Source organism: Camelus ferus, chromosome 28 (assembly GCF_009834535.1).
Source record: "Camelus ferus isolate YT-003-E chromosome 28, BCGSAC_Cfer_1.0, whole genome shotgun sequence".
In the NCBI taxonomy this organism is placed as follows: Eukaryota; Metazoa; Chordata; class Mammalia; order Artiodactyla; family Camelidae; genus Camelus; species Camelus ferus.
This window is the reverse complement of record NC_045723.1, coordinates 5,493,407-5,507,173: the sequence shown is the minus strand read 5'-3', so window position 1 is coordinate 5,507,173 and position 13,767 is coordinate 5,493,407. Positions and strand designations below refer to the sequence as shown.

General features: G+C 44.1%; 1 protein-coding gene across 3 annotated transcripts in view; it reads right to left on the bottom strand.

The window, feature by feature from the left end:
• The window catches only part of IL37 (interleukin 37), a 108,667-nt gene that overhangs the window by 71,067 nt on the left and 23,833 nt on the right, over positions 1–13,767 (bottom strand). The window lies entirely within an intron of this gene.

Sequence of the window (13,767 nt, the reverse complement as noted above, 5' to 3'; positions counted from 1 at the left end):
TATTCAAGTGAAGATGACAAAGACTTGGACAGATATGCAGGCTGGAGATACAAGCTTAGGAAGCACAGCAAACAGAGGGCAAATAAAGAGAAGAAGGTAGGCACAGAGCTGAGCCTGGGACATGCCCAGACCGAGAAGCAAGAGAGGAAGAGCCTGCAAAGGTGATTGAAAAGGGCAGCCAGGGGCAGAGGAAAAGTAAGGGGGAAACCAGGGAAAGTAGGCGTCCCAGAAACCAAAGCAAGGAAGCATTTCAAAAACAAGGGTGTGGCCACCCGTGTCTGGTGCTGCTGAGAGACGGGGGCAGATGAGGACAGACCAGATGGAAGTCAATGGTGACTTTGGCATGAGAGTCTCAGAGGACTGGTGGACACAGAAACCCCACTGGAACAGAGAAAGAGCAGGCGATGCAGCCGTGGAAACAGCAGGGAGAAGTGCAGCCCTCTGGGAAGGAGCACGGAGAAGTGCGGTGGTGGCCACAGAGGGAGGGGGGTCAAGGGAGGATGCCTTCATGAGGGCAGACACTTGGGCAAAGACCTGGGAGGGAGGGAGGAGTGGATGTTGTAGGTGAGAGAAGGGTCCTGAGCAGGCAGTGGGGGGGTAAAAGCCAGAGCTCAAGATGAGGGTTGTCCTCAGGGACACCTCTTCCATTGTAACAGAAACAAAGGCAGGTGGACTTGGTGTTGCAGTGCGAACATAAGAGAGCGCTTGCCCAATTACCTTTGTTGTTTTAATAAAGTACAATATGACTATCATCAGCTGGGTGTAGGGGTGGGTGAAGGTGAAACCATTTCTTCCTCCTGTTCAGCCTCCTCCCCTTTACCCTACTGAATACAGTCATACTCAATGCCTTCAGCCTTTCCCTCCTCTTTTTGTACTGGTCCTTCCGATCCTGCTCTGACTCACCAAGCTATCTCACCCGAGTAAGATGTCTACATTTTTAAAACAAAGGATCTGGAAATAATATATTAGTCTCCCCCAAAAATGCTTCTCTATAATAGAAACATCTCAGCCCAGAAGGGGAATTTTGTTCCCCCAGAGATGGTAGGAAGGACTTAACCTTGGACCTGATACCACAGCTATCACATGGACAAGTGAAGAATGACATGTGAGACTGTCATGTAACTCCCCAGGCTCCAGGATGACTCCATTACTCACATTTGACCACCAAGGCTCCATCCATAGAAAGTGAGCTTGGACTTACCTGCCCCAAAGAGGGGAGGGATGCCCCAGAACTACTGAGAGGCCTCATCAAGTGTCACTTTAGGATCCAAATGCAGTTTGTGGAATGTCCACACACTTGACATTCAGCTGTTAACTACTATGAGTGGCTGGAACTCAAGCCTAGATGCCCACGCATTCCCCTCTCCCAGTAATGACATCGGGGACACCTGCATCTGCCATCCCAGGGAAAGGTACAACAGGCCTTCCAGCCAACCATGGGTGGAGGCTCGTGTTGGAAAAATGAATTCTTCACCCACAGCTATTTTCTTTTTTCATCAATAGAAATACCTACAGACTGAGTTGGCAAATGAGAGCCTGAGACACGTGCGAGGAAATTCTGGTCCCTGCTGCTGCTCCAGCTACTGAGTAATCACTCCGAATTCATTCTGTCTCTCCCAGGATTCTGCCTCCGCTTCCTTGGGAATTCCCCAGTTCAGGGAGTTTGCAGTAATCTTGATGTCTGGCTATTTATTTCTAAGGCTAGAAATGGAATATTTGTGGAACTTCCTTTGTTAAGAGGAAATGGTGACCTTTAAACTTTCATCAGAAGAAAAGGAAGTAAATGCTATAATAAGGTTCCCTCGGTCATTACCATCTGGCAGGGCTAAGAGTCTCTGGCCTTTGGAGTGACCTCAGCAGAGTCCCTGAGAGATAGCAGGGCCACGGCCCCATGGCTGTGCAGGACCTAAGGCCCAGCTATCCCTTCTCCTTCCACCCACCCTCCACTCTCAGGAGGCCTCAGATTCCATTTTCTAAGGTTAGGGATGAAAAAAACTCACCAAGAAGAACTTTGTAGTCCCTCCCTAAGCCTATTTCCCAAGCCCGCCCCAGGATGTCCCTCCACACCTCGTCACCCATCAGCCACTTGGCCTCCCTATGTGAGGAAGGAACATCGACAAAGCCCCCCTTGGCCTCCAGGCTGCTCCCATTAACTGAGGTCCTGACGCCTCAGACCTAAAGGTTTCTTCCTGGCTCCAGCCCCTAGAATCCCTATACTCTTTTCCCAAGAAGCCACTAAAGGGAGTAAACCAAGATATAAGAAGATATTGGTGATGGCGAGGCTGTGGAGAAAAGGGAACCCTCTTACACTGTTGGTGGGAATGCAGTGTGGTGCAGCCATTATGGAAAACAGTATGGAGATTCCTCAAAAGACTGAAAACAGACTTACCATGTGATCCAGCAATCCCACTCCTGGGCATATATCCAGAGGGAACCTTAATTCAAAAAGATACATGCACCCCAATGTTCATAGCAGCACTATTTACAACAGCCAAGACATGGAAACAATCTAAATGTCCATCAACAGATGACTGGAAAAGAAGCTGTGGTATATTTATACAACGGAATACTACTCAGCCATAAAAAAGAATAAAATAATGCCATTTGCAGCAACATGGATGCACCTGGAGATAGTCATTCTAGGTGAAGTAAGCCAGAAAGAGAAAGAAAAATACCGTATGATATCACTTTATTATCTCAAGGGGAAATAAAACATTGAACTGGAAAGGAAAAGTACCTAGTTTACTAATTGGCTCAGTTCTGAATAGCACTGACATGTTATCATAATATAAACACTTGCTATTGATGTAAGAAAACAAAGATGTAACCGTATCAGGAGGACTGGGAAGTAGGTAAAATGAATGTGTTGGGGGGCAGTTTGGGGCAGGACACAGAACCAAAGTCCTCATTTCCCAAAGTGGGAATATCACTGTCAATACCTAAAACTTAAAGTTCAAGAAGTAATAAAGCAAGCATGTCATTACAAAATAAGGATTCAAGAGCAAATAGGAGAGGTGGGAGAAGGAGATAAGAATCTTCTATATTTAACAAATCTTATAGACCCACTTGACTCTTTACATGTAGAGCTTTGACTTTAAACACATACACAAAAATTATAAAACTGTACTATTTTTTAAAACTAAGTTTAAAAAGGAGAAGAAGAGCTCTAAACAGTCTCATTTCAGTAATTAAAACTCCCTTCCAAGGTAGCCCACCCAGTCAAAGTCAAAACTGCAAACTTAAATTCAAAATCAATACTTCATAAGCCAGGAAGAGAAAGAAAGACACCATATGATATCATTTATATGCGTAATCTAGAAAAATGACATAAATGCACTTATTTATAGAACAAAAAACAGACTCACAGACAGAGAAAACAAACTTATGATTATAAATCAATAAACAATGTAAAAACATTTTTTATAATTAAAAAAAAAGAAAACAAACTTACGGTTACCAGAGGGAAAAGGGGTGGGAAGGGATAAACTGGGAGTTCGAGATTTGCAGACACTAACTACTATATATAAAACAGATAAACAACAAGGTCCTACTGTACAGCACAGGGAACTATATTCAATACCCTGTAGTGACCTATAATGAAAAAGACTATGAAAAGGAATATATGTATGTTCATGTATGACTGAAGCATTGTGCTGTACACCAGAAATTGACACAACATTGTAAACCGACTATACTTCGATAAAAACAAAAATTGTAAGCAGAGATGATAGTCAAGCAAAAACAAAACAAAACAAAATCAACACTTCAGTCCCATGTGTGACCAGGACACCAATTCCTCACTCTGAAAAGGGAGCAATTAAAGAGAAAATAATTGAACATTAGCCTGTCCCTGTGTGTGTGTGAAACAAATGTGACAACACACTGAGGACTACTGGTTTAGGAAGATGAGTATACAGATGTTCATGGTGCTATCCTTTCACTTTTTTAATTTTTAAAATTTTTTTAATAAAATTTTTAAAGATTACACTCCATTTACAGTTATGACAAAATATCGGCTCTGTTCCTCACATTGCACAAGACATCCTTGCAGCCTATCTTGCACCCAACGGTTTGTACCTCCCACTACCTCACCCCTGTGTTGCCCCCCTCCCCACACTGGTAACCACTAGTTTGTTCTCCACGCCTGTGAGTCTGCTTCTTTTTTGTTACACTCACTAGTTGGCTGTATTCTAGATTCCACATATAAGTGATATCATACAGTCGTTGCCTTTCCCTGGCTGACACATTTCATCGTGCTCTTCTTTAAACTTGTCTGAATGTTCGAAAACGTTCGTGGTGACAGCTGGAGAGGGGGGAAGGAGGGAGAACCCCAGTCCCACATCTAACTCTAAGCCTGCTCAGCCTGGCCTGTGCCTCTGGGAAGGGGAGCATGTCTGTTCCTTCACTCTTTCCTCTTTCCCCTCCCTCTTCTGTCTGACCTTCCTCCCTGACTGGGAGCCTCAGAAGAAGCAATGGGAAACAGAGAAAGTCTTCCATTTCTGGGATTTGCCGGCCAGATCGAACCCGCGTGCCAGGCACAGTCCTAGGTCGCCCAGGTGCTCGGAGACAACTCGTCCAGGCAGGTCAGCTGAGTGGTTGGGGCAGGCGGCAGGAAGTCACTCATTGGCATGAGCTGATTTGTATGCGGGGGCAGGAGAATCTGCAAGGAATTGTGTGAGGTAACAGGGTGGCATCCTCTCTAGTAGGCGCCTCCCCTCGGGCACGGGAATCACCCAGAAAGGGCCTTGGGGAAGGTATTTCACCAGCGACTCCGTGGGGCGTGGGTGTAACAGTCCCCGGGACACAGGGGCAGGGGGCAGGGATGTGGTCTTCCCTCCTCTGCACGGATGCAGAATAGCCTTGGGGCCTGTCCACATGCGGGTCCTCAGAGGACAGCCCCTCCCGGAGAGACAGGCCTCCGGTGTGGACATCAGCCTTCGCTGCTGGCCCCTGGCAGCAGGGCCAGGGCTGTGACCTCCTGAGGCATCACAGGCCACTGTCAGCAACAGCAGGGGCAGTGCCATGAGGGGACTGCAGCCGCCAGGCTGATTTATCTGTCAGATAGCCCCAAAGCTAGCTCTGAGTCCAAGACAAGCTGGGTCAGACGCGGGGTGGGAATCCGAGTTCTTGGCCGGAAGGGAGCAGAGCCAGGGAAACTGAAATTACGTTTTTGTCATTCCTTTACCCCCACACAGTATGAGGCCCAGAAAACTTTTGCTTCGTTTTGTTTTTCTCCGTATAGTCTTTTATAACAGCTTTTTGACATGCAACTTACAGTCCAAAAAATGCACACATTGAAAGCAGACAATTTGATCATTTCTACATAGGCATACACCAGTGAAACTATCACCATAATCAAGATAATGAACATTTCCATTGCCCTCCAAAGTTTCCTCAGGCCCCTGTGTAACCCCAGTGCCAGACAATCATCGGAGCTTTCAGTCCCACAGATCAGTTTGCGTTTTCTAGAATTTTATATAAATGCAATCGTACAGTATGTATTCCTTCGCGTCTGGCTTCCTTCGGCATAATTATTTCGAGGTTCATCCATATTGTTGTGTGCATCATTCATTCCGTTCGTCGCCAAGCAGTTTTCCATCACGTGGATGTCTCACGGTTTGTTTATTCACTTGCTGATGGCATTGAGTTGCTTCCATTTTTAGTAATGACAAATAAAGCTGCTGTAAATATTCCTGACATGTATTTGTATAAACACATGTTTTCATTTCCTTTGGGTAAATAAAAACCTAAGAGTGGAAAGTCTGAGTCATATACAGTAGATATACGGTAGACATATGTTTCAATTTTTAAGACACTGTCAACTTGTTTCCCAAGGTAATTGTATCATTTGTTCTAGTTCTTCCACATCCTCATCATCTGCACTTGGTGTGCTCAGTCCTTCTCATTTTAGACATTCTTATAGGTGTGTAACGAGGCCTAAAGAGTCTGGAGATATGTTATCTTCTTTGGTGCCAAGAATGGCGCCAAGTCTGGAAATACTTGTTGCTTGATTGATCAGTCTTTTTCAGTAAATGGAATTAGCTACAAACTGGTAGTCCCACGGGTTAAGCTGTGCCTAGTCAAAGGCACAGACGCAAACACAGAGACAGTGAGGATCAGAAGACAGAGTAGGCGATTGGTAAGGAGGTGGCCTGGACTCTCGTTCCAGTCCGTCATCTAGTCAAAAATTAGGTAAGTAGCCATGGGCAACTCACTCAACTTCCCAGAGGCTCAATTTTTTTTTTATCTGTACAATGAGAACATTAGAGTAACTGAATTGCAAACGTTTACAGGTGATCAAAATTATACGTATCAGTGAAGAAGAATTTGCTATATTACGTTAGAGAAATTTCATTCCTATGAGAGATGCAAATTTCCAGAGATTTTAAGGACTCCATCAGATGCAAAAGCAGGGAACTTAAATATTTTTGAGTCTTGATTTTGTTACCAGGAAATTCACCTTTTGTTTGATTTCCCCAACTACCTCATAAGGAAAGCACGGCTACCCCATTTCAGATGATAGAAAACGTTTGTCTGTCAGGCTGCAAGGTCGGGCTCTTCTTGCTGCAATGATAAAGGAAGCAAGGAGTTCCCTACAGATGCATTAATCACTCAAGACCCCTGCATATGGGAGCTCCGTCCCCCTCAAACTGAATAGAGTTGCAGTTTCATGATAATCTCAGTCCTCCTCAACCCAATCCTTAACGTGAATGGTTTAGCCAGGCCTTGCCTCTAGAGACAAAGTTGCTAAGGATTTAAAAGAAGAAAAATGCGGTTCACCTCTGCTCCACTGGAGAGGAGCAGAAAGCGCAGCCCACACTGTCCTCCACGCCTGGAGGATTCGGGGTCATGAGTATTTCAGGAGGGCCATGGGCGAGCTGAGGCTTCACTGAGGAGAGCAACCAGGTCACTGAGGGGTCTGAGAGACAAGCTGGGAGAGGGGCAGTTAGAGCAGACTTGGGGAGGGGGGGCCACGCACGAGCGATGTCTCCATGTTCCTCAAGAGCTCTGCTGCGGTGTCCGCACCTCTGTGCATCTTTGAAGGCACACCTTGGATAAACAGATGGGACTCACAGAGGCATTTACAGGCTTTGGTTCACCAAAAGGGAGACTATTTTAACAACACAGAGTGGGCTGCTAAACAAAGTTACAGGTACCCCACTCCACTTCTTGAATTAGCCTCATCTTTGCAGGAAATGCAACTGACAGTACTTACTCCTGCCCTGGGGAAGAGGTTGGACTAGGAACACAGTTTCAGAATTCTAAACAGTAGAAGGTATGGTCACAAACTAGGAGTCTTCTACAGTTTGTGTTTAATGAAACTGAAGAGTTGAGACAGGAAATGCCAGATTAGACATTAACAGAGATTGCATTGAGACAATGCAAGTGGATGGTAATGAAATAATGAGTTCTAGGGCCTGGCTCAATTAGAGTGGGGAGGGCTGGGTCAGAAGCTTTCCCAGAATATTAAGTAACGCTGAGCACGAGGAACAGACTAGAAGGACCTTTATACAGGGGTCTGCCACCCAAAAAGCCACCAAGGTGTCCAACAAAAAGAGGGGTGTGTGCTCACCCCCCTTTCAGGACCTCAGAAGAGAAAATTCCCAAGAAATGAAGGCCAGAGGAAGATCTCTTCATAAAATTTTCATAGGCAATTAGGGAAGACTTTTTTTTTAATGTTTTAAATGTTTTTAAACATTTTTAAATGTTTTTCTTATTATAACAAAAGTAACATTTGTTTGTTATAGAAATGTTTTAAAATAAAGAAAAGCACAAAGAAGAAAATTTAAAACATCTGTGATCAAAAATCCAAAATATTTCTGTTCTTGACATATTGATATACATCCAGCCAGTCTTTTTTGTTTTTTATAAAAACGGGATCATACAGATATGGCTCAGTAGCTAAAACGCAGAACAAAAGGAAAAAAAAAATTTGCCGCCTCTGTCTCAAAGAGCTTGCATTATTATTTTATGAAGTGCTCGTAAAAGCTAACAGTAAAAAATCAAAAAGGGTAAAATTCATTAACAGAAAATCAATGAATTTTTTAAAGTGAAAATTGTGCGCAGTGGCCAAAGTATGGGAAAATGGACACTTTCATACAATGCTGGTGGCTGGGTCAAGGGACACAATCTTCCCGGAAGGACAGTCTGGCAAAGATGTCCATAAACCTTTGGAGTCTGAATTCCACTTTTAGAAATTTAGCCAGAAAAAATTTATCCTATGGAAATTGAGTCCCAGGATGATATAAATATTTGCCTTTATTTTCTTCTCGTAATTTTATGATTTCATTTTTTTAATGTTTAAGCCTTTAATTTATTTGGAATTGAATTTGGTAAGAAGAAAAGAAGGCAATCTTTTCATTTTTTATATTTTCAAAGGAAATTATTAATTCCCAAACACCATTTATTACTTAGTCTATGCTTTCCCCCTCTGGTTTTAAATACTGGAAGTTTGGCTCTTATGTGTGATCCACTGCCTTTCAGGCTGCATTTGAGGACATCTTAGACTGACAGTCAGAGGATCCTGTCTCCTCCCACAAACCTATGAGATAAAGAAAAACGTCACTTCTTCACTTTTCACTTTATTTCTATGAATTCCTTCTTTCCAAACTCTGCAAGGCCACTGGTTCCAGTCTATAGAAATTCCCGGGACCGCAGACAAAGCAGAACTAACCAAAATGGGGAAATTCAGGAAATGCTTCTCTATCAGTTAAGCCGACCCTATGTGGTGACTCAAACTGTCCAGAGCCTAAATCATCGTTTTCCTCCCCGAACCATTTCCTCCTCCAGACTTCTCCATTTCTGTTGTCCAGACTCAAGATCTTGATGTCAGCCCAGAGTCCTCTTTCTTCTCTCTGCACACCGCTGACCCATCACGTCAGTCCCTCCTTCCGCATTCGGGCATCTCAGCTCGGTCCCTCCACCTGGTCGCATCACTGCCCCTCAGACAGCGCCTTCCTCCCCTTCCACCGGGAGGAGCAGAGTGGTCTCCCAGCTTCACTCACTTCCTGTGCTAACAATCACAGTCAGAATTTTCTGCGTCACAGCATCGCTCTGCGCAGAACGCTCCAGGGGTTCCCCCTTGCTCACGAAGTCCAGATGTTATACTGCGCGAGGCCCGCCGCAACTTGGGAACCCCCGCCTACCGTTCCCATCTTTTCTCCTGACTCCGACACAAGCCCTCTACCTCTCTAATATATTTTTATTATTCAGTTGTTATTTCTCTCCTCTTTCACCTCTAGTCTTAACTGGATTTAGGGATATTTATACAAGTATTGAATGAAGTGTTATGATGCCCAATGTTAATTTGTAAAATTTTAAATTACACCACACATTGATGCCCATGTGTTGACTTTTCTCAGTGGGTCAGTAGCCCTCACAAAAGCACAGCTCCCAGGCCCCAGTAAGACCTGGCTTTCTCCAAGCTCTTCTTTTAAGAGACATAAATGTCTGCAAGTTGCACCCTATTCAGTCCTGGAAATTTTGCACCAAAGATTTGATCAGAATACTTTCCTCTAAGTCAAGTAAGAGCTGGAGGCAGAAGAGGCTCGGGGAGACTGAAAATGAAAGCGCTGTAACAGGTCAGAGCAAGCTGGAAGGAGCAATGAGCACCACCAAAGGTGAGCCGGTGACGGCTGCGGCTGCACTGACGTGCGCGGCACACCAGCTGTATCTCTGCGTGGATGGACCAGAGCCCGCTCCCTTGAAGGACACCACACTCTCCCTGCTTGCCCTACTTCCCTGACTTCTGCTTCCCAGTCCCCTTACCTGCACTTCCTGAGTTTTGCCTTCTGACTGCTAGGTGTGCCTCCCCAACTCTCTCACCCACTCTCAAGATTCCCATTGCTAAGGATTCCACATCGCCAGCTCTAGCCCACGGTCTTCTGAGCTCTCAGCGCATGGGTGCACTTCCTACTGGATTCGCCTCACGGGCTCCTCCCACTCCACATCCTTTTCTCCACGTCTGCCACCATTTCTCTCAGAAAATGGTGCTTTGGTATTTATTCCTCACCGCTCCTCCCGGAATATGTATAACTCACATACGTCAACCATCCAAGTGGGTAGCTCCCTTGGTGCCACCTGTCTTCCTCACACCCCAAATCTAACCAATCACCAAGTCGTGTAGAGCCTCCTTCTGATAACTCAAGTGCATCCTTTTCTCCCCATCTCCATGGCCACCATCCAAGTCCAAACCATCCTCATCTCTCACTTGGATGATCCAACAGCCTTCTCCCCTCATTTGCTTTCTCCCCTTCAGAATTCTTACAGATCTTTTGAAAACACAAATCTGATTTGACCACTCCCCTGCTTAAAAACACCTCAAAACTGCCTTCAGGATAAATCCAATGTCCTTAATTTGTTTACAAGGTTGCCTGTGACCTGGCCCTGCCTGCTCTTCAGCCTCATCTTATGCCACTTTGCCCCTCACTCCTTTGACTTCTGCCAGACGGGCCACTTTTCAGTTTCTCTAACGCAGCTTGGTCCTTCTAACTTCGGGGTCTACGCACATGCTGTTCGTTGCCCAAGACACAAATCTCTTTCCCTACACCTACCTGTCCTTCATCTGCCTAAATCCCACCCTTCCTGTCCATTATGTTGCTTTCTCAGAGAGACTTTCTGTGACCTTGCAGACTAGATTATGTGCTCCCCTCCCCCACCTAGTATCTAGCTCCATAGCATCCCATACCACCCCTCTCTTAATAACCACCCACAACTGTGACCATATGTGCAAGACATGGCGTCCCTGGGAGCAGACACTCTTCCATGAGACTCAGGCCATGCTTCTCTTAATCACACCTCATTCCTCAGCTCCAAACACATTCCTGGATCAAAGATCCCCATCTTCTATGAAAGAATGAATGAACTGATAACTTTTAATAATTATTTCAGCCTACTATAACTGACTATAGACAAGCTTGCATTCTACTCAGAATTCCTTTGACTATAACCTGATTTTTGGCTAGTCAGATTTGACATTCCCTGCAGCAAATCTATGCTTTCCATTCTGTGTCAAGGAGGGACCTGGAGCAGTAAGGAAAGATCCAAATTACATGGATGGAGGAGGGGGGAGAATGAATCCTAAAGGGGGAACAGCCTGGGCAAATGTGGAGAGATGGGAGGATGATGGATTGGGGAAGAAGGAAAAAGAAACTAACGCTAAACTGAACACTTTTACAAACACAATCTCATTTAATCCTTCCAAAACTCTATGAAGTAAGAATTACAAGCCCAGTTTTACAGATGAGGCAATCAAAGCTCTAAAACTTAAGGAACTTGCCCAGGGCCACACAGTAGGAGAGACAGACATGAAATGTTATGTCTTATGCTTTTTTTTTTAATTGAAGCATAGTTAATTTACAATGTTGTGTTAGTTTCAGGTGTACAGCAAAGTGATTAAACTATATATTTTTTTCAGACTCTTTGCCATTATAGATTATTACAAGACATGGAATATACATTGTTATTATTATTCCCTGTACTATACATTAGGTCCTATTCTTTATTTTATATACAGTAGTGTGTATATATCAATCCCAAATTCCTAATTTATCCCTACCCCACCACCCCTATCCCCTTTGGTAACTATAGTTTGCTTTCTATGCCTGTGAGTCTATTTCTGGTTTGCAAAAAAGCTCATTTGTATCATTTTTTTTAGATTCCACATTTAAGTGATATCATGTATTTGTCTTTCTCTGTCTGACTTATTTCACTTAATATGATAATATGCCTTACGCTTTTGCTAACCCAATTTCCTCAGCCTGGACTACCTACTCTCCACCTCCTAAATCTAATTCTTCAAGAGCTAAAATGCAGCCTCCAGGAAGGCTTCCCTAATTCTCTGTGTTTGCTTCAGTCACTCTCTTCCCGTCGGTCTGCTCCTGTCTCTATCACAGCACTTCTTTTATTCCGCTTGTTCTACCGTCATCTGCACAAGTCTTGCCCACAAGTTCAAGCCTGTTAAGGGCAAGTGGAGTTTTTTGCCACCTCTTCCCTGTGGCTCCCACTACAATGCCTTAACACATGATGGACCTGGCAAGATGACTTCAGGAAGGTTCCATGGAAGTATGCTATAGGAACACCTGCTTCTCTCCGCCTCCAGGTTCTGCTCCTGAGTCGAGGCTCTCTCAGGCTGCTCCTTCTCGCCCAGGTGAGCCACCATGCTTTGAGCAACCCTGCAGGGGATATAGTGGCATATGGGGAACAGCACTGGATGGTAGACCCCCTGGATGGACGAATCCAGGAGAGGGGAAATTAAGACAGTATTTCTTCCTTGGATGTTCCTTTTATATCAGAACACTCCAAAACTTGTCCAACCTTTCAGATTCAGAAACTTAAACTTCCTTTTCTTGATGGTAATTGAAGGCCCAAATGGCCCTCCATGTATCTCAAGCTTTCTAGAAAACAAGTCTGAGTCATCACCACTTAACAGATGGAATAAAAGTGCCATTTCTTTCTAATTTATCAGCAACTGTCCTATATTTCTGCAGCAGAAGAGGAACTTATTTCTGTTTCTACTCAGAGTGACAAATCAAATTTGCCACTGAAGTCATGAAAAGCGTGTATCTATTTGTGACTCAACTGTACGTGTGGCTGAGAAAGTCTACAAAAGGACAGTAAGGAATGAGTCCAGCGTGGACTCCACTATACGAACATAAAATTTCAAGAGCACAGAGGTGCCCAGAGGAAGAAAAAGGACATGTTCAGGGTAATCATGAAATATGGATTGGACAGTTAGGGTTGGAAGAACCCTAGCCATCATCCAGCACAACTTCCTCCCTTTAGAGATAAGGAAAGCCCAGGGATGTGTGGAAATTGCCATAGGTCAGAGCCAGACTTAACTCTCTTGAAGTACACTGTCTGTCACACTGGCCACTCCTTACCCTGGGCCGGAATTGCTCTAATCAGGGGTCCATCCTCTCCAGCAGCCAGGAGTTCATACTAAAGGAAGGGAGAATATTATGCATTAAGCATAGGACCTTTGCAAAGGACCATCTGCATGCATAATAAGTCAGTCTCACATCATATTAGATGCTTATATTTATGTTTATAAAAAAAATGCCTTGAAAAACTGTAAAGCACCCTATAAATGTTAGATTTTTAATGTAATTATATGATTTGTTTCTGGGATGTTCATTCGACAGTACCAACTTTTATTGGCTATCTTGTTTTCACAGCTAATTGATGTTTATATCTGGAATATCTGGCCAAAATGAAAGCATCTGATTAAGTTCTTGATTTGCTTTATTGGGAAATTCATCTCCCAGAGGCCGAAGAATGTGGCAAGAGGAATGCTAATCTAGACACACTTCTGTCCAAGAAGGAATTGATTATATGAAAGAGGAATTTTGAGAAAAAGTGCATCATACTTTGAAGTTTGTGATAGAGAAAGGAAGGACCCTCAGATACAGTTGTAATCAGAATAGGTTAGGTTTTGCCACAGTAACAAATAAACTCTGAAATCTCAGCAACTTAACACAAATGCAGGTTGTTTTAATCTCATGCATTAGCAGCCACACCTCATGCATTTCTAACCACAACATATGGGACACATGACCTCCGAAGTTGCTGCATCAGGGGAAGTTGGCAATGACGGAGGCACACACTGGTCCTTGATTGCATCAGCCTGGAGGTGAAACATATCTCATCTCACTTCCTGCTCACAGTACATTGGCCAGACAAGCCATGTGTCCCTAATCTAACTGCAAGGGAGACCAGGAAATGAAGACAGGCATTTATCCAGTAATTCCACAAATGGGCAGATGGATA